This window comes from Euprymna scolopes, chromosome 2 (assembly GCF_053919585.1).
Source record: "Euprymna scolopes isolate OS-2025 chromosome 2, ASM5391958v1, whole genome shotgun sequence".
Classification (NCBI taxonomy): domain Eukaryota; kingdom Metazoa; phylum Mollusca; class Cephalopoda; order Sepiida; family Sepiolidae; genus Euprymna; species Euprymna scolopes.
The window spans coordinates 161,576,317-161,599,452 of record NC_136483.1 but is presented as its reverse complement, the minus strand read 5'-3'; the positions used below and the strand labels follow the sequence as shown (position 1 = coordinate 161,599,452).

The 23,136-nt window shown below is 35.0% G+C and overlaps 1 protein-coding gene across 27 annotated transcripts in view; it reads left to right on the top strand.

Moving 5' to 3' along the window:
• LOC145297875 (inositol hexakisphosphate and diphosphoinositol-pentakisphosphate kinase 2-like) overlaps positions 1 to 23,136 on the top strand; it is a 375,735-nt gene that overhangs the window by 189,700 nt on the left and 162,899 nt on the right. The gene's annotated exons all lie outside the window — the stretch shown is intronic.

Genomic DNA, 23,136 nt, shown 5'->3' with positions numbered 1-23,136 from the left:
GTATTATTTGGATTATTCGGACTACTGTTCTCATTTTGGATGAATTATTTGGACAGTAGTTCAAATAATTAAAATAATCCAAACTAATAATCCTTATCTCAAAAATTCTAAAATAATACAGCATTAAAAAAGACAAATGGGGGCGAGGTTACAAAAGTTTTGGTGCTTGTCCAGAATTCCCTCTATATTAAAAAAATAGAAATAAAGAAAAGTTTGTATGATGTATTAACCTGTGACAAAGAGAAATATAGTTAAACTACAAGAGATGATCTCATAAAGGTATCTTGAAAAACATCTAAAGGAAAAAAAGAGAAGTCTAACTAGTTCAAACTTGCAAGATTTTAAAAAGTTATTCTTAACGTAGTGAGGGTTAGGCATTGGAAAAACTCAGATTTGCTTAAAAATGATTTTCTTTATAAAACTAAAGGTATTTGATCAATTTAAATGATTTTTGGTGTATGATATTTTCTTTCTGTCACGGGCATGTACATCATACAGATTTTTCTTTAGTTTTGTATTTGAATGTGTGGAACAGGGTCTGATAGGGGCCAAAGTTTTAATAATAGGTTGAAAAAATTATTTACAAGTACATTTTTTATACGCACATTTTTAAAAAGAATAAAGTTTTATTTACAAATCATTTTATTTTGTAAACTTTAGAGATTTATAAATAAAAAAAAAATACATTCGTGTCATTTACAAAACTTTATTAAAAATATAAACAAACAAAAACAAATATTGGAATAAAAAGATGTTGCATAGAGATGGCGTACAATTTGAAAGATATTAAAACAATTGAATTCTATGAATAAAATGCTTTTAAATATTGAATTTTTTGCCATAAAATTCTTCAATTTATCATAAGTGATCAAGCTATAAGTTAAAAGTAAAAAATAAAATCTGTGTTAAGACAGAATGTGTCTTTTTGGTTATTTGTTCATCTTGGGGTGCCTCAAATCAATTTGATTATATATATATATATATATATATATATATATATATATATATATATATATATATATAATGTAATTTATGTAATTCATTACATGTGTAGGTATACATTGAAATAGTTTTTACAGATTAGTAAACTCTACATTATTTTTAGAAACAGACCCTAAATTAATTTGAAGATGGTATATCACATGATTCTATTGCTGATTTTCTATAAAATTACCCATCTTTAATTGATGCTACTTTTTTTTTAGAATTATCAAGCAAACTTATTTTTCCTTATATCTGTAAAATATTCTGGCAGCATGTACTCTTTCAAACATTTTTCATTAAATGTAAATATTACAGGATATAATTTCTTGATGATAGCATGTTTGTTTGTTTCATATTTATGGATGTCTCTCCTGCAGTGATGCATAAATGGTATTGCCATTATAATGATTTAGTGCCCATCATAGTTAGTCCGTCGGAATGTCTAAAACCATCTGATCATTCTAGAGATGATGGATGATTCACACTTGTTTAAAGTGAAGCTGGTTTGCGCATCCCAACTAGCCTTATCCAGCGGCAGGATATGGTCAAGACAGCTGGAGGCAAGGTGGGATGTAGGAACTGCTAGAAGTGTCAACATTCTCCTACATACAGTACCTAGTATTTCCAAATGGCACTCGTCTGGTACTGCACAAGCTCAATTTCGCTTAACTTTTGTTATCTAAGAAAAAACCTGTGTCAACAAGAGCATGCTGTAAATTGTCTTCTTTGGCAGTTTTCTTACTTTTTGTTCTTAGCACTTGGTTAGACAAAGTTAGATTTAAGAAAAAACAAAAATGTAATAATACTCAACGTATAATAAACCCTAAGTACCTATGCTGTAACAAACATCTCATACATAATGACAAAAAGTAACAAGCAAACTTTTGATAATTATCACACATCTATAAAAGACTGATCTGACAGAATAGGACTACAAAAGGGTTCATACGCTGTTAAAAGCTAACAAACTAAACCAAACTGTTTTAACATTACCAGACCCAATCTAGTTAGGGTGAGGAACAGTTTAGCTAACTCGGTCCTAGTAGTACCCCCTTGCTTTCAGGAGGTTTTTTTTTTTTTTACCTTTTTCATTCCAAGAAAGACCTATAGCCACTGAAGTGTAAGGGACTATCTTGGTTGGGGCAAAATTTATAGAGAGGCAACCTAAGTAGGCAGTTGGCCTGACAGATTTATTTATCCTCACCAGAGAATGCCAACGGCTTTACTCTTGTCTAGTTTTTACGGTCCCAGAATACCTTCTCGGGAAATCTGGCTATCTCTCCTTTCTGGCATTGCGCTACATCTTGCTTTGGCAGTAAGCAAGTAAGTAACTGTCATATTAGGATAGAATTGTAATGTTTTTCTATACCAGTTATACAATTGATGTTAGTCATGACTTCTGACATCTTAAATTTTTCATTACCCAGTGATAGGTTTTAGCTGAAGATGATTAGTATGCTTGACTCCCCCTTGAAATAATTTTATTAATTTATAAGAATTTTTTTGTTAATGTTTCTCTTACTTTGTAAGTGAAAAGGAGTTCAGTGTTCACTTGCTTTCAGTTGCCTTCTCACCTCTGGCTGTAGATTTTGTTTAAAACAGATTGGAGTCTGAGTTAAATTAATATAAAAAATTAAGACTAGTCTTATTGTTGAAAATTTTAATTAAGATTTTTTGTTACGGTTTCTTTCTAAAATCCATTGTTTTATAAAAAAAAAAAATCATTGCTTTTGAGATTTTTACTATTTTTTTTAAATATCTTTATGTAGTATTATTAATGAAGGTGTAACAGTTTTGATTGCTTCAATGCTTCTTTTTATCTATTGAAAATGTTAAAAATTGTCAAGGATATCACAAACTAAAAATAATTATCGAAAGTAAAATTGATGATAGAATTTTCCTTAAAAATTCTTTTCAAATTTCACAATTGATTTCTATATGGAATCTAGTCAGATGAGGTAAATATATTTCTATGGACAACTGTAGACACATTATTTAGTCAGAGTAGTAATATTTATTACTAGCAGAACCTGTGGAAATTCCACAATAGTTTAAAATTTTTAAAACACCTTATGAATAAATTGAATAAAAAATAAAATAAAACAAATAACGACAAATTTAAAACAATTTTTTAGCATTTAAAAAAAAAAACTTTTTAAAGATAAAAAGAATTGATTTAAAATTTTAGATTGTTTTCAATGATAATTCAATACAAAAAACATTGGTTTTCTTTTTCTGAATATTTTTTATATAAATTAAAAGGGAACAGATGTTAATACACTTGCAAGTTTTTGAAATTTATAAATTACTAGCGAGGGGTACCCGGCGTTGCCCGGGTGTTTGTAGGTGTGTGTGAAAAAAACTGAAATGTGAAAAAAAACAGGTGCCCATGAAAAAAAAACGAAGCCTTGACGCGCAGTTGGAAAATAGTAAAGTGTGAAAAAAAAAACGTGCGCGTTTTTGATTGACGTGACGGCGATAGGTATTCAGCAGTTAGCATTTTGTGCGGGACAGTTTTTAATGAGGTCAATAAATCGGTTTGTTTGTTTTTAAAAACCCGCTCCCTGTTTATTAGGGGGAGCGTCTCGTCTCGAAATGAAAGCTACCGTCTGATATGACGAAGTCGACATTGACCAAACATTACTTAGCTCTCTAGAGACCACTGGCTTTCGGCCAGTAGGTATTTATTTGCTCCCCACCGAGCAAATTAGGCACAAGGCCAATTTTTAATGTGAGGATTAAAAGGAGGGGGAAGGGAAAAAGGAGACCAGCTCCCGAGAGGTGGGAAATGGGAGCTGGTTAAAGGTCAGGCATGTGGGGTTGCCCCCACATCTGGTCTTTGCTTGCAGTATCTGTCGGAACAGATACTACACTTTGATCATGTCACCCGGGCCCCGGAGGGCGCGCAGGCCAGTCTGGCTTTGGGCCAGTAGGTATTTATTTGCTCCCCCACCGAGCAAATTAGGCACAAGGCCGATTTTTATTGTGAGGATTCAAGGGAGGGGGAAGGGAAAAAGGGGACCAGCTCCCGAGAGGAGGGAAATGGGAGCTGGTTAAAGGTCAAGCATGTGGGGTTGCCCCCACATCTGGTCTTTGCTAGTCATAGCTAGTCATAGCTTGCAGTATCTGTCGGAACAGATACTACACTTTGATCATGTCACCCGGGCCCCGGAGGGCGTGCAGGCCGGTCTGGTTTTTGGCCAGTAGGTATTTATTTGCTCCCCCACCGAGCAAATTAGGCACAAGGCCGATTTTTATTGTGAGGAGTCAAGGGAGGGGGAAGGGAAAAAGGGGACCAGCTCCCGAGAGGAGGGAAATGGGAGCTGGTTAAAGGTCAAGCATGTGGGATTGCCCCCACATCTGGTCTTTGCTAGTCATAGCTAGTCCTAGCTAGTCATAGCTTGCAGTATCTGTCGGAACAGATACTACACTTTGATCATGTCACCCGGGCCCCGGAGGGCGTGCAGGCCGGTCTGGTTTTTGGCCAGTAGGTATTTATTTGCTCCCCCACCGAGCAAGTTAGGCACAAGGCTGATTTTTATTGTGAGGAGTCAAGGGAGGGGGAAGGGAAAAAGGGGACCAGCTCCCGAGAGGAGGGAAATGGGAGCTGGTTAAAGGTCAGGCATGTGGGGTTGCCCCCACATCTGGTCTTTGCTAGTCATAGCTAGTCCTAGCTAGTCATAGCTTGCAGTATCTGCCAGAACAGATACTACACCTTGATCATGTCACCCGGGCCCCGGAGGGCGCGCAGGCCAGTCTGGCTTTTGGCCAGTAATTAGAGTTGAGTTTCGCTTTTTGTTTATACCGAAAACCGAATGTAACGCGTGCCAATGCGGGAAATGTCGAATAATTAACGTTTGAAAGTCAATAAAATTAAATAGACAGGCGAGCTCCGTGGTTAAGTGTGAGATATTACAATTTATAGAAGATATAAAAAGTTTTAAGTTGTGAAGTGAGCGAGCGCTTCTCTGAAAGAAGCCTTTTGTGGACATCGAGGAAAAGCGTACATACATACATACATACATACACTTTCGCTTTTATATATATAGATAATAAAAACTTAGTCTCCTCTTAACATGACTATTTTTAAAAATTATAAAATAAAGTAGCTAATTTGAAACAGTAAACAGTCATGCTTTTTTTATAAATTTTTGATGAGGAAATGGTTTTAGTGATTTTTAACTGATAAAGAGCGAATGTAAAGGGAGGCAATTCGTTTCTTATTAATTAATGTTTGTGATGATGATGGTTTTTTGTGAAACTGAACACACGGACAAGTAAATTAATATATCAATATACTATTACTACTACTACTAGTTCTACTACTACTAATAATAATAATTAGTGGTCTTTCATCTCATTATTTCAATGATTGTACAACAAATAATGTTGTTTTTTGACGTCCAACTTCACGTCAAAAAACAACATTATTGTTGCACAATCATTGAAATAATGAGATGAAAGATCACTAATTATTATTATTATTTTTGCACCAACCTAATAACTTTTAGATTATTATTATTATTATTATTATTTAAATAATACTTCAAATTTCAGTAATTTTAATAGTGATTGCTTTTGGATGAAAGCAGCATTTTAGGACTTGTTGCAGAACTTGGAGTTCTAGGAAACCCTAGTTAAGGAATGCTGGACTAGAAAAAACATATTAGTTGTTTAACATTATATCTGTCCAAAGATGAATATTCAATTACCATCTATCTTTACAATTCATGTTTCAGCATTAAATAAGAGAAAAGCGGTTGATATGCCATGAAACAAACCAAATAAACTGACATATTTGATATGTATTTTGACAAAAATGGCAATTAAACAAAAACTAAGACAGAAATATAATATATAAGAAATATATATATATATATATATATATATATATATGATGAAAATAATGGAAATAGTATTTCGACAAAATAGAGAAAGAAAAAGGAACAAACAGAGTTATGTGTTCATCAACGTTTTGTCTTTATTTCGATGATATTGATGAAAACATAACTCGGTTTGTTCCTTTTTTATATATATATTATGTGGTGTAACAAAAACTGATGCATGACCTTAAATTACATCCAGTGAGGGAGATTTGGGGAGCATTAAGTCGCTCCTTAGTTGATATTACACTCAGAACCATTTTGACCCTAAATGATACTGCCTGTTAGCATCTCATCTATTAGTTAACTAGAATCTATCTGAAAGATGTGTTTGATTATGGTGCTGAAAACCTGGGAATGACCCACAGACCTTTAGATGTGTTTAGTTAAATAATTCCTTTCACCAACGAGAATGACAACATTCTCTCATGATATAAGTAGTATTAGTAAGGCTTGTTTTGTATCTTTATTGATAAGGAGGCGGTTGCCCTTAGCATTAGTAGTAATCCTTGTTTCGTCTCTTCACTAGCAACACGGAAGCTAAACAACACTTGCTAAAAACACATGCAAACAACATGGTGTCCAAAACGAAATGGATCTCAAGCAAAAAATCTGTCTTCTTTTATTTCGGCATTTAAGACTCCCAACAAAACCTGTTTTGAATAATCACCCTTATTTCATAATCACACGGTTCTATGGCCACTGTTTCTTTGCGGAAGGTGCATACTAATCGTGGCAGCTCATCCCTCAGCTTTTCCAAATCATCATCACACTATCTTATACAGGGTGGGGCAGAGCAACTTACTTATTTGGAATATCAATTAATTAATAAGCAAGTTACTCTGCCCCACCCTGTATAAGTACAGTAATAAGTTGGTAGACTCTTTCTGCTGTCTAAGAAATATGCTGAGTGTAGATGATGGCTATGAATGGTCTGGGCACAAGGATGAAAGCAGCTTGGTCAACATTTTATGAGTTGTTCTCTCTGATAATATTATCTACTGTCTCTCTCTTTCTATTCAGTTGTATAGCAGCTGTGTCAGGTGATGTTATATGACAGTGTATCCTGAACTTTAGTCCAGTTCTCTTTTGACCATCTGTAGCACAATGGCAAGTTCAAATGTATCTGCGGTGTGAAATTTGACCAACCCCAACACCTTAGAGGTCAGAGGATTTGCTGAAAGCACTACATTTGCTCAGCATAAAGGTTATCCTTAGGATGAATCACTTACATTGATATGGTCATGTGGAACGTTTGCAGAAGCATGAATGTCCTGAATCGTAGGAAAATTAGCCGTCCAAAGAAACTTGGAAGCAAAAAGTTACAAATCTATTAGACCAATGCATGAAATAGTTGTCATATTTGGACTGATTAATCTCTGTCCAATTTGAAAATTCTTGATAAAGTGCAGAAATGTATCTGTAGTTTTATAGTCTTTTCTAGAAATACTATTATGGCATGTATTCTTCACTATTGTCTAGTCTATTCCCTGCTTCCTTTGTTTCAGCTTGTTTGACTCGTTGGTCTAGTAGTCTTCATCAATTTGTTGTTTTGATATCTCATTTTAATACAGCTTCCTATTACAATAGCTTCTTTCCAACAACTTCAGGCTTGTGGAATTCTCTTCCTGCTGACTGTTTTCCTCCTAACTATTATCTTGGTCTTTTGAAGACTAAGACCAATAGGCATCTCTTGTCTTTGCAGTAATAATCTTTTATTCTTATGCTCGTTAAGTGGCTTCATGCCTTGTTTGGACTTTTTTTTTTAATAAAAATATTAATGAAAAAGAAACTGATAAGGCAAGACTGCATGGAGTGGAATTTATAAACTGTGAATCCATTAAACAATGAGAATAATATCAGAAAATGTTTGACCTCTCAATAAGGGAAAGTGACATTAAATGAAGAAAGAATAGGAATAACGCTCAGACATTATGTTTTTCTTATTTAAGAAGTAAATTGCTAGACTCCTTATTTTTGTTTTACGCACAACTAATATTTACAATAATTTTGCAGGCTTGTATCTTTGTAGTAAACATTTTTTAACACAAATACATCACAAATGAGTAGGGGAACCAAAATATATTGTTTTTGACTAATTTTCCAATTGAATTTAAAAAAAAAAAAGTAATTGATGCCGTCAATAGTAATGCTAACCACATTATTAGTTCCTGCCAATGTCATGAACTGAGGTTAAAATACTATCATAGATTTCGACAACATTATTCTTGTTTGTAAACACACGCACACAAAAAAAAACTTTACAAAAATACTCCATAACAGAAATTGCTAAAAATGCCAAATTTTCAAACTTTTACATGAATCTTTTGATGTTTCTACATCGTTATAACAAGAAACCTTTATGATGTACTTACTTGTGGGGGGAAAATAAATACCATTCACCAAAAATTATGAAAATTCATCCATTGCTTTTATGAAAGAAATTTAACTTTTAGCAGTATACAGAATATCACTGCGATTATTAGCATCATTATGAAAGTCAAGGAAGATAATTCAAACTTTTAGGTAAGAAATCAACCTTTTTTTTTGTTTAAATGCAAATAAAAAAAGGAATTATATTCTTTTAATATCATAATAATAGCAGTGATTTTCTGCATACAGCTAAAAGGTGAATATATTTTATAAAAACAAAACTACAGGATGAATTTCTGAATTTTTTTTTCCTTCACAAGTAAGTACATTATAAAAATTTCTTTCTATGTTTTTGACATCCATGGTCGATCGAAGTTTAACCATGGAGAAGAACCAAACGTTTTTTTCCTTATTTTGTAAAAAAAAGCATTATCAATAATTGCTTTTTATTTAATGAAGCATATTTGATGGAGATTTTGCTGCCTACAAAATGAAAACCATTTCAAGATATCAATGTCCATTCTGTTATATCTGTAGAGTTAGACATGTTATACTGCTATTGTTATATGTTTCTGTTCGCATAGTCCTTTGGATCTCCGATTACAAAGAATTAAGTGTGTTTTTTGTTCTTTCCTTCATTCCGTGTGTACAAGTGAGATGTATTTATGAGTAGTATCCGTAAGACTTACCAAGAATGTGTTTACTAATATTGTTTATGCATGTATTAAAAAATACTCATCCAATTTAGAGGGTTTTATGTGGTTACTAGATTACTCAATGACCTATTTGGGACACATGAATATATATATATATATATATATATATATATATATATATATACTTAATTGTTTACTAGTATGTTAATTATTTTTGATTTCATATAACTGATAAGAACTCTAAAAAAAAATTAAGTTTTTTTTAATTATTTTTTTTTTTTAAATTATTCTCTTCCACACACATTCTTTAAAGAATGTGTGTGGAAGAGAATAATTTACAAAAAAAAATAATAAATTAAATATGTTTGAAAACAATATTATTTGCTGATCTGCTTCCCAACCGATTATAATATGGTCATTTTCAAGTCCAATGTAAACAATTTTTGTTGAGCTATTCTATTAAATAATTAAACTTTGCCCAATTTCCTCCATTACCAACCATCATGATGTTGTCTCACACTCTGACACTTATTGTTTTTATCTTTATGTGGTCTTTTGGTCCTTGATAAATGGTGATTCCATAGTAAAAAAAATCAAAATCAAAATCTAAACAATTACTACAGAGGGATCAGTTTTGCTATTGGATAATTTGTGCTTAGTATAAAAACAAAAATAGTTGTTATTTAGCAAAAACTATGAGTTGTATTTGGAAAGTTTGTTAAAAAAATGGGAAACATTGTTTTTTTTTTTTTTAAATATTAATTAAATTTAACAAATCCTGTTTTTAAAATTATGAACTTTTTTGAATTTGAAAAAGTATTTTTAATAAAAAAAAATATTGTTGAAGCAGACAGTATTTGCCTATTGTTCCAACATTTTATTTTGTTAATTTACACCTTTTGAATTTTATGTTTTTATGTTCAAATAATAATTATGAATATGAAAAACATGTTTTACTATTATTGTCAAAAACAATATATGAAAAGCAGTTCTATAAAGATTTCTGAAAGTTTAAAATTGGGAAAGCACTAATCAGTTCCTTTTTATCAAACACTGTACATAGATTTAGAAAATAAATAAAAATAAATAGATCAAGAGGTTCTTTTTTTTTCCATTTTAACCATTCAATTTTCTTCCTTGGTAAATACGAGATGCATCCAATAAGTTTCCAGACTTTTTTCGTATGGGCAATTTTATTAATAGTACACACATTAAACTCTCTCTTCTTCAAAGTAATCTCCTCTAGCTGTAATGCTCCATTGTTCCAACAACTTGTGGAAGGCCCCATGAAAGTCCTCTTGTTTGAGCATGTCAATAACCCTTGCCACACCCTTTTTCATATCCTCAATTTTCTTATAATGACAGCCTCTAAGGTTTTCCTTGAGCTTAGGGAATAACCAAAAGTCATAGGGAACAAGGTCTGAACTATAGGGAGGTGGAGGAGATGTCTTGGTGCACATCTTGGTCAAATAGTCTGTGAAAAGGATGGTGCACCCTTAGACAAACTTTGCACAAATCTTCCGCGTCTTCAGTTTCTCACAAATAATTGTGTGTACAGTTCCCATACTGACATCAAACAGTGCACTTATTTATTTTGTAGACATACAATGGTCCTTATCCATGAAATTTTTTATTTGGCCAATCAACTCTGGTGTTCTAACTTCCTTACTCCTCTCACACCTCTCATCATCCCTCACAGACTCCCTGCTTTCCTTGAATCTCTTATGCCACTCAAAAACTCGATTCATGCAAGATGGTCCAAAAGCAGTCTGAAGCATTCCATACGTTTCTGTGGCATTTTTTCTAAGTTTAAAACAGAATTTTATTGTATATCCTTCTTCTAAAATGTCCTTACATCCAGATTGCATTTTTGAAATTCATTAACTGTGATAATCAGGCTTTAATAGGGTATATTCCAATTTCTGCTGTAACTGTACATTTGAACCTGAAATCGTAAAAATTTGTCAGTCATCTCATAAGATGTATAGCAATAACATACTGAATTTTCAAGAGTCTACAACAATTTTAAATGCTTGTACAAAAAAAGTCTGGAAACTTATTGAAGGCATCTCATATGGATTTAATTTACATGTAGCTATCTCTAAATTTCTCACGATTTGTTTATAAATATATGTATGTGTTTATATATACAAGTTCATTTGTTTATAGATATATGTATGTGTTTATATATACAAGTTCATTGCTGAATTTCTGAGATGAAGATTGGTTATTTGTATTTGAATTCTTTGAACTACTGTTCGCATCTTGAGTGTCATTTTCAGAACGTTTTGGTTGATGTAACCTCCAACCTTCTTTGGGAATGTTTCTATCAAACTCGGGATTTGGACAGAATTTCAAACAGAACCCTTTATTTACTTCATGGGGTAGCATGCTCTCATTCCATCATCTGAATAGAGGTCCTAAGTAATTCGCAATTGTATTTTTCAGTCACCCACACTGAGAACTGAAGTTTTAACTACAATTGATTTTTTTTTTCCAAGTACTCTAACCACTGCACCATGGGTCCTTGATGACAGTTTTAGTGCAAATTTTGGAAGACTTAAACTTATTTTATTTCTAGTTGTAAATATCACTATTTATTACTGATTATTATTACCATATATTACTATAAGCAGGCTGCCAAGCATAGCGTGGTTGTAAAATACACTTAAATATGATATTTATATTTATTATTAGAGAGATAATTCTCCATTGATTATTATATTGAACATAATATATGGTAGTAAGATCAAAACTAAAAAAATATATATATATATATGATTTGTCTGCCATCAACTAGAATCAAACCCAACTCTCCACACTCATTCCTTAGCCTCTGAGCCATTCCCATATATATATATACATAATTATTTCCACAGCCAGACAACATCACAACTCATCCGGTTGCAATGACCACAACCCTTGTTCGGTACGAGGTTCTGTCCACTGTTGGATTTTGCCACGGTTTGCTTGATCTATTTCAGTTAATAGGCTTTCTTGTGTGTGTGACATGTTTGTTCAGTTGGTAGAGTGCTTTCCTCAGATGCAAGAGTCTCGGGTTTCAAATCCCGAGTTTGGATGTGTCTAACTAATGAGCCCAAAATGAGGGCAAAACTCAAGTCTTAGACTTCCAGTTTGTTGGCTGTCATTGATCTTGTGAGCTGTGACACTATCTGGCTGTGGAAATAATTATATATTTTCTCACATTCTGAAGAAGATATATATATAATACCTGTTATAACTTTTTTAAAAGATGAAATCGCCCGATTGTTGAAGACAAGATTTGTGGAAAAAAAACTATTTAGAGGGTAAAGTAGATTACCCGGTGATAGCGTAAGCTCCGAGGGGTTGCAAAGGATGCCCTATGCGACCCCCCCTACTGGGTCGAGTAACAAGTTTTGTAGTACGGCGAGCAGCGAGTAACTAATTTGTGCCAACCGTTCACCAGTAAGTCGTTAACAGAACTGGTGCTAGTCAGAGACACAATTCTTTTATAACAGAAGAATAGTGCCTCCCCCTACTCCTCCAAGTCTATAAGAGACTCGTTCTCTCAACCACTCAGATTAGAATTCCGCCCTCGAGGCCGGCGCCACCAAGTAAGCAATCTCCTTTTTTTATTTTTATTTTTATTTTTATTTTCTCACACACTCCCGACAAAAACGAGAAAAAAAAAACAAAAGGTAGAAGAGAGAAAAGAAAAAGAAAAAGTTACATAAAAATGACAGACCACCAAAATACTTAATCAAAAAACAACTGTTAGTACAATATAGCAGTAGTCGATCAGTCCAGATATCAATCAAGCAGGCAGCAGGCTAGGTCTACCCCGTCGTTTTTTAAGGGGCGCACATTCTGGGCAATACCACTTTTGCCTGTTGGGAGGTTCTGAGTCGATACCGACACATCGGAAATGGTACCAATCGTCGCACGAGTCACACCCGATCATATTCTGATTCTGCTGCGGAGAGCTGCACAGGGGACACAACCAGACCTGCTCTTCAACACTAGGGGGTGAATCCAACGTCTCCCCTCCCTCCGCAACAGGAGGTCCTTCAGGAGTCCTAGAAAGCTCTAAGGGGTACAGATGTTTCAGGGAATGTACTTCCTCCAAGCCCTCCCCTTTTTGTACACGTGCTGCTCTAACGACACCATCATGGCCTGGAATCAGTTCAGTAATAGTTCCTAAGACCCAAAACGGTCTGGGTTTCAAAGGACTCTTAATCAGCACAACATCATCCTTCTGGAGGCGGGTTCTTGTACTGAGTCGGGATCGACCAGGAATCTTCCTTCCCAGCTCTAGCAGGTACTCCTCATACCATAGTTTGTGGAAATCTGTCAGACATTGGTCCCTAAGTTCCAAGGTTTGAATTAGCCTCTCCCTGCTGGGAGGCAACAAGGTTGTTCTATCCTCTCTATCCAGTCGTATCAATAGCCCGGGGCTCTGATTGGGCTTAAGGAACATATTAGGGGTAATTGGAGTAGCATTTTTGTCGGCTGACACCTGGTAAGTAAGAGGCCGGTTATTAACAGACCTCTGAATATTCGATAACACTGTCAGAAGGGTAAAGTAATCCAATCTACCCCTGCCAAGAATCTTAAATAGGCAATTCTTCATGGTCTTGATACATCGCTCCCATGTTCCTCCATACCAAGGAGAGAACAAGGGAATGGTTTTAAGTTTTAACTTACAAGGACCGTATTTTCTTTGATAGTCCATAAAAAGAGAGAGACGATCGAAAATCTTTCCACTTCCTATAAACGTTTTCGCGTTGTCACTATAAAGGGTTTCGGGAACGCCATATCGGTTAGTAAATCGAACCAGTGCCTGGAAGAAAGAGGGTACGCTCATGTTGGGAACTACTTCAATGTGTATTGCTCTGATATTCAAACAAGTGAACAGGAGCAAGTACATTTTCGTATCTCGTTTCCCGTCACTCACCCAAAGATGGCCAGTAAAATCAATCCCAGTGTGTTGATAGGGGACTCTGAAATCGGTACGGTGCGATGGCAGGGCAGCAGCAGCATTCGGCGTCACTGGCGTTGAATTACATTTTACGTTTACATCTGGCACAAACAGCCAGTACCTTATTCACAGCTTGTCGACCCTGCGGGACCCAATAACCGCTTCGCCTCAACTCCGCTAGAGTTGACCCAGTTCCAAGGTGGCAACACCTTTCATGACAATCTAAAATGATGAGTCTGGTAACAGGATGATGTTTCCCTATCAGAATGGGGTTTTTAACTTCATAACCAAAGTGGGAAGATTGGTTGATTCTTCCCCGAGATCGAATCAAACCGTCAGGGTCCAGAAAAAGATCCAGAGCACGAACCCTAACTGGCATGGGTTTACCACTCGGCTCCTTTAGGTACTCCACTTCCACGGGAAATTCTTGCCGTTGCACTGTCTTCATAAGGTAGATCGCTGCCTTAGAGTTGTAGTCCCATTGTCGATTAAATCGGATGGCTAGGAACTTAAACACCAAGGCAGTAACAGTCAGTAAACCAGAGAATGAGGAAAACCTCTGAAAAGGTATGGCCGAAGTGTACTCTTGATCATGGATCAAAGAACAATTTGCTGAACTGCGGGTCATTCGCTGGCATATCTCACTCAAACAGGGCATATCCTGTCCTGGCCATTGAGATATTCCTTCGCATAGCCAGGAAGGGCCTGAACACCAAAATTCCATCTTGGATTGGAACTTTCTCAATGTTAATCCTCTTGTTAACAAATCCGCCGGGTTGAGTGTACTATCAACATATCTGAAGAGAGTCTTCAAGCCATAGCGAGACTCCAACTCCACTTTCATCTGCAGAATGTCTTTAAGTCTATTTTTTGCAAAAACATTTTTGCTAGCCATGTTTTGAGATAAAATCCAGGACAAGACCACCTGTGCATCCGTGGCTATACACAAATTCTCGGGAACAAATCCTTCACAATTGTCCAGGATTGTGGGGAGACACTTGAAGGCGAGGAAAACGGCCATTAGTTCCAACACAGGCAAAGTCTTGTCCTTCATAGGTGCCACCTTAGCTTTCGCAAATAATAAGGATGACCGACCATTTTGTACGATATACACGGCAAACCCATATGCTTCCTTGGACGCGTCGCAAAACAGGTACATATCTCCAGGCAGCCCTGCCATAAGCGCCTTGCGCAAAAAACGGAAATCACTCAACCCTGAAAGGTCCCTGGCTAGCTCTCTCCAATCGCTCAAGATCGCTGGCTGGAGTGGATCATCCCAACCTGCACCATTCTTCCACATGGACCTGATTAGCACTCTACTACGGATAGTAACCGGGAGACATAGGGACAACGGATCGAAGACCTTAGCTGACTCTGAAAGAACACCTCTCTTAGTTGTCACGTCAGGATTGCACTTTACCGGAGCGACATACAACTCCTCCGAATGTGGGGAGTATCGGTAGCCCAGTACTCTCTCCCACTCCTCTTCATGGATACTTAGAGTACCATCCTCCTTCATCCTATTGCGGAGCGCCTGACTGTTTGAGTTGCATGACTGGATAATAAAGCCCCCTTCCAGCAAACGCTCTCTAACAAGGGAATACAATGTAGTAAGCTCACTCGCGTCTGCCACGGATGCCACAAGGTTATCCACATAAAACCGGTCCTCCATCATTCTGCGGCAAGCATCTTGAGGGTATTTTGCCGCATGCAATTTTAAGATGCACCCCAACACAAATGGGCTGGAAGTAAACCCGAATATCAAGGTGGTATAGCGGAAGCAGCGCAAACAATTTCCTTGTTTAAGAAAAAAGCAAAACCGGTTCCTATCCGCCTCCAGCTTAAGCCGAATCATTAGGAAGGCTCGGCGAATGTCTGCTAGTAGCACATAATTGTTGGCTCTAAAGGCCAGCAACAACTTTAAGATGTCCCCTGTTAAGTTAACGCCAGAATATGCTGCTTCGTTCAGCGATAATCCATCTCCTGTCTTCAAACTACAGTTGAACACTGGTCTTATCCTGGTAGTTGCCGTAGGGTCCGACTTGAAAACTGGTCTATGTGGTATCCACACATATTTGTCGAACTCCTGAGGGGAGACAAAAATCTCTTCAATTATACCGTCCTCCTGTTGCTGACGAAACACCTCCAAATATTCATCATATATTTTTCTTTTAGTCAAGTTTGCTGCTACCCGGTCTAAAACATGCAAGGAAGTTGCATGATTAGAGGGGACTCTGGCTAATCTATCGTGATGCCAGGGGAGCTCCACATAATAGCTTCCATCCCGAAGCTCTACCGTTTCCTCAAATCGCTTCATCTGAACTTTATCGTAATCAGAAAAGTCCTCCTGACTGGGAAGCCCCAGAGATTCCAACGTAAACATTTGTTCTAGTCCTCTTTGTACCATACTGTCAGGAAAGCACTCCGCCATGGGATCCAGGTATGTTGATTGTGTTTCAAGGACAAAACATAAATGTGATGAATCGACCTGGGGGGTATGTTCCATTACCGAATTAAACGAGAGGTGAGTAACCTCAGAGAGGGGCTTATCTTCCAAGAAAAAAGAGTCCACTGCTCCAAACGGGACCAATCCAGGCGGGGTTGCAAAGGCCCATCCATTCAAACACGGGATCAGCTTTAATGAGTCCAGGTGTTCAATCAGGTCTAACCCAATTATTCCCTTGATCGGTATTAAATCCTTTCCGGTCTCAAACTGGCCGGCCAAAGCATATTTTGCATCCTGAAAGACACGCAATAGAGATTCCAGGTTGGCCACTCGAACCGACAAGTCCATACCATCGGCTACCAAGACAGGAGATGTCACAGTCCTTCCAGAACCCAAGTCAACTCCCAGGACTACCTCTGTGAACCCACGCTGACACTCACCTAGAAAGGTAGACAATCTCCGCTGACAATTGACACCAAGGGTTTCGATTGGGCACAAAGTTCTCAGTACATCTGCCGCCAGATATGTCCGCCCGCTACCCGTGTCCAGTAGGCAATTCACTGACACTGTCTTTGGTCTACAAGAGAATGTAACTGAGAGAATGGGTGGCAACGTGCGGGAATACCCGGTTGAAGTTGCATTGTTCACATCCACATGAAAAGAAGGAGTAATAGCATTCCCCCTACCAAACTTTTGAGACGTATTCTGTCTTACTGTTGATGTAAATGCAGTGGAGACACCGCCCTTAATCTGCAATCTCTTTATTGCTTCTCCAGTTAGCCTCAATATGGAGGACAAAGGTGGCACCCGTCTATTTGTTAGCGCTATTATCTCGCCTTTCAGTTCGAGAGGAAATTTCCTAAACAGAATTTTAGCCATCAGTCTGGCTCCGCCAGAATCGTCCACAGAAAAGTCACACGAAAAGGAATTCCCCAGCTCTTCCAACAGCGATGCCGTCCTGGTAACGAAGTCCCCAAGCTCAAAAAGGGCTCCACCTTTCTTTGGTACATAGTCCAGAATATCCTGGAATATTTGGTCAATGATTTCATCCAGGTCCAGATACTCCCTCTTCAGTATAGCCATGGCTTGCTGGTAATTGGTGTCAGTGCAACTCAGGTAATTTACCAGCCTCAAGGCTCTGTCTGAGAGTGAACACTTCAAGAAGTTCAACCTCTCGGCATCATTGGCCATGCCGATCACGCAGTTCTCAAACCTAGTCAAGAAGTTTCTGAAACTCATGCGGTCGGACTCCATTTCCTGTCCGCTAAATGTAGGCCCTGTGATCTGTATACGTGAGGGTTTAACAATGAAGGAAGAACCTCCCCCGGTAGTTGCAGAAGCCCTTGAAAACTCAAAGGCAGATTCCGAGTAAGGGCTGGGCTCTGGCTGTCGGTATGCTTGATCCAAATCGCCCAAGTCTTCATAATAATCCTTTAGTTGAGGCAGCCAAGCACCCTCAATCTCGCCAGGTGTACTCTCATCAAAGGAGCCTAACTCCAGCTGTGTGATACAAGTCTCTAACTCGACAATGAATTGTCGAATCTCCGTCCTTAAGAATGAGTACGCCGATGGCCTAACTCCATCACGACACATCTTCAGTCGTCCCTGAATCTTCTGAGTCAATGACTCCCTTCTGCGTAGGAGCTGCTCTTTCATGACGTTCATGACAGTAGTTAACCGACGAAAGAGTAAGCAGCAAAACCTTTGCAAGATGTGGAAAAAAAACTATTTAGAGGGTAAAGTAGATTACCCGGTGATAGCGTAAGCTCCGAGGGGTTGCAAAGGATGCCCTATGCGACCCCCCCTACTGGGTCGAGTAACAAGTTTTGTAGTACGGCGAGCAGCGAGTAACTAATTTGTGCCAACCGTTCACCAGTAAGTCGTTAACAGAACTGGTGCTAGTCAGAGACACAATTCTTTTATAACAGAAGAATAGTGCCTCCCCCTACTCCTCCAAGTCTATGAGACTCGTTCTCTCAACCACTCAGATTAGAATTCCGCCCTCGAGGCCGGCGCCACCAAGTAAGCAATCTCCTTTTTTTATTTTTATTTTTATTTTCTCACAGATTCAAGCAAGCAAGGACAACCAGACAGTCAAGAGTTTTATAATACAATACTTATATATAATTATTGTTATTGCTTACTTATAGCATTAAGTAAACAATAAGAATTATATATATAATATAAAACTCTGTGTGTGTGTGTGTGTGTGTGTGTGTGTGTGTGTGTGTGTGTGTGTGTGTGTGTCTGGTCACGAATAGGCTCCTATATGGTTTACTATTTAAAAAAAATCTGATTACATATAATGATAGAAGATGTATTGAGACACAGGAATGGGTATGTTTGATCTGGCAGAATGGTGGTTCATTAAAATTGTGGGGTCTGCGTTTGTGCATGGTCCACAAAGTATGGAAATAAAAAATAAAAAAAAAACGTTTACAAGTGTTTTTGATATAGATGTACATAAGAATACTTTGATAAGTATGTTTTAATTAAAATAGGGATGGTATAATAAAATTGTAGAGTCTGCGTTCGTGCCTGACCTCCATAGAATGGAAATAGGCACAAAGTTTAACAAGGTTTTTTAATATAGATCCACAGAATATTGTGATAAGTGTTTCAGTGTGAACAGGTATGGTATAATAAATTATGGGGTTTATCTATTTTATTTTTACTTTCATCATATTTTGCTTTGGTTTTGATACCCCCAAATTCGAAGTACAACCCTTCTTTTTCATAACCTATCATACTTTAATAAATCAGAGTCCATTTTCTGTAGGCTGCTTTTGAACCCTGTCAACGACGGGTACTTTTGCTAGTATATATATATATATATATATATATATATATATATATATATATATAGCAATAATAATTTGTAATAAATAGTGATATTTACAACTAGAAACAAAATAGGTTTTAGGCTCTCAAAACTCATACTAGAACTGTCCACAAGAACAACCCGTGGCACAGTGGTTAGAGTACTTGAAAAAAAAAAACAATTGTAAAAGTAATATTCTCCTGAAGATTGAAGGTTCAGTTCTCACTGTGGATGACCAAAAAATACAATTGCGAATTACTTGGGACCTCTATTTAGTCATGGCTGATGGAACAAGAGCATGCAACCCTGTGAAGTAAATAAAGGGTTTCGTACAAAATTCTGTTCAGATTCCCGAGTTCGACAGAAACATTCCCGAGTTCAACAAAATATACCTGAAGAAGGTCGGAGGCTACATGAACCGGAACGTTGTGAAAATGACACTCAAAATGAAAACAGTAGTCTGAAAAATCCAAATAATACAAATATACCAATACATTTATAATTAGTTGAATTAAATCTGTTCTGATTAATGTGTCATGGTAAGGAACACTGAAAATCTATTCTAATAGATAAACTTTACATGAAAGGTGTAACTATTTTGGTGCTTATACAGTAGGAGCACAAGTGGAAATTGCATTTTACAAATAAATTAACAGGAAATCTTTTTAATATATTTGCATTTTGGGCAGCCATCTACACGAAAAATTAGAAAAAATTATCTATATATTAATAGTATAGCAAGTGTGTTATTTATTTTGTGTGTTATACTTACATCCAAGTGACTGTCGTTTAATTGTTATAGACTCCATTTCTTGTAATAACTAATTTTACCAAGAAGTCTTCATAAGTTTTGGTTTCATTTTCGATTAAAGCTGATGGCACTCCAGTAATCTATTTTTTTATAAATAATTTTATGAAGAATTCTTCATTTGGTTTCGGTTTTGATTATAGCTGAGGGAACTCAAGTTATATATATATATATATATATATATATATATATATATATATATATATATATATACAGTGATGATCATATTTATTGGCACGGTAAAATAAAAGTTAAATTTTGTCTAATAAATTCTAAAAAAGGGATTAAATTAAAGAAAATAACAAAGTATATTATGTATTTTTAACTGGCCTTTCCGATGCAGCAATCGGATTTTAGAAAAAATAAATAACAAAGGAACAACAAACATAATTGCAAAAAACCCTTGTTCAAAATTATTGGCACGGCTTTGTTTTTCTTTTAGTATCAGTATAATATCAATCAATTTCCAGTTTACGTGCTTTCTGAACTTTTTTATAGCCATATTATGCTTGTTTAACGCTAATTCAGTGAATAATTTTTTTCAGATAATTTTTAGATAGCGATTTATTTAAACTATTATAAGTGACTAAATTATAATTTTCAATCGCCATGGTTAAAACTAAGGAACACAGCGAAGACGTCAGGAAGCTTGTTGTAGCATGCCATACCAATGGGGAGGGCTATGATAAGATTTCAAAGAAGCTAAACCTTCCCAAATCCACTGTTAGAGCCATAATAAACAAGTTCAAATCGCAAGGCCACGTTATGAGTTTAGAGGGTAGAGGGAGAAAAAGGATTCTTTCCCCAAGAGATGAACGGAAAATTGTTCGACAAGTAAAACAAAACCCAAGGATTTCTGTTGGGGAGATTGTTGATGAACAGAGCACCTCTGGAGTGAACGTATCTCGACATACAGTTGGTAGAGTTTTGAAGAGAGCTGGTTTAAAAGCATGTCGTCCGAGAAAGACTCCCTTATTGAAGCCTATGCACCTGAAAGCAAGGCTAGCCTTTGCAAAACGTCATATTGATAAAGATGTTGCATTCTGGAAACGTGTTCTATGGACTGACGAAACGAAAATAGAGTTATTTGGCCATAATAAAGTGTCTTATATTTACAGAAAATCTGGCGAAGCTTTCCTGCCTAAGAACACCATACCCACAGTGAAGCACGGTGGAGGCAGTTTGATGTTTTGGGGATCCTTTGCTGCCTCTGGACCAGGGCGACTTGTTAAGGTCACAGGTAGCATAAAAAAGGAAGATTATGTTAAAATATTGGATGAAAACCTGAAAGACTCTGCTAAAGAGCTCTCACTTGGTCGTCGTTGGTGGTTCATGCAAGATAATGACCCAAAGCATTCGGCTAAACTGACTAAGAAATGGCTTGAGGACAATCATATTAATGTTTTGGAGTGGCCATCACAAAGCCCAGACCTTAATCCAATTGAAAATTTATGGAGAACATTAAAATTGAGGGTAATGCAAAGGAAGCCTAAGAATCTTATTCAATTGGAGGATTATTGTCAGGAAGAGTGCGCTAAAATTACTACTGAAGAGTGCAACAACTTGGTTGTAAACTATGAAAAGCGACTGAGGAAGGTAATCAAGGCCAAAGGCTATACAATTGATTATTAAATAAATCGTGCCAATAATTTTGAACAAGGTTTTTTTTGCAATTATGTTTGTTGTTCCTTTGTTATTTATTTTTTCTAAAATCCGATTACTGCATCGGAAAGGCCAGTTAAAAATACATAATATACTTTGTTATTTTCTTTAATTTAATCCCTTTTTTAGAATTTATTAGACAAAATTTAACTTTTATTTTACCGTGCCAATAAATATGATCATCACTGTATATATATATATATATATATACATATATATATATATATATATATATATACATATATATATATATATATATATACATATATATATATATATATATACATATATATATATATATATATATACATATATATATATATATATACATATATATATATATATATATATATACATATATATATATACATATATATATATATATATACATATATATATATATATATACATATATATATATATATATATACATATATATATATACATATATATATATATATACATATATATATATATACATATATATATATACATATATATATATATATATACATATATATATATACATATATATATATATATACATATATATATATATATACATATATATATATATATATATACATATATATATACACATATATATATATATACATATATATATATATACATATATATATATATACATATATATATATACATATATATATATACATATATATATATACATATATATATATATACATATATATATATATACATATATATATATATACATATATATATATATATATATATATATATATATATATACATATATATATATACATATATATATATATACATATATATATATACATATATATATACATATATATATATACATATATATATATACATATATATATATATATATATATACATATATATATATACATATATATATATATACATATATATATATACATATATATATATATATATATATATATACATATATACATATATATATATATATATATACATATATACATATATATATATATATATATACATATATATATATACATATATATATATATACATATATATATATATATATATATACATATATATATATATACATATATATATATATACATATATATATATATATATATATACATATATATACATATATATATATATATACATATATATATATATATATATATACATATATATACATATATATATATATATGCATATATATATATATATATATACATATATATATATATATATATTTTTTTTTTTTTTCATAAGTTTTGGTTTCGATTTTGATTCAAGCTGATGCACTCAAGTCATAAGGATATATTTTTTTTATTTTTGAAATCGCAACTTTATAATACATAAAAATCGATAGAACATTAACTCTATAATAATATATACGAAATCTGCAAGAATTTAAATATCATATTTAAATGTACTTTAAAACCGGGCTATGCCGGGCATCCCTGCTAGCTTAGATAAATACTTTTGCGGTTTTTACAAAACAGCTACAATAATATCAAGGCATCTTCGTTTACACTGAACATCCACA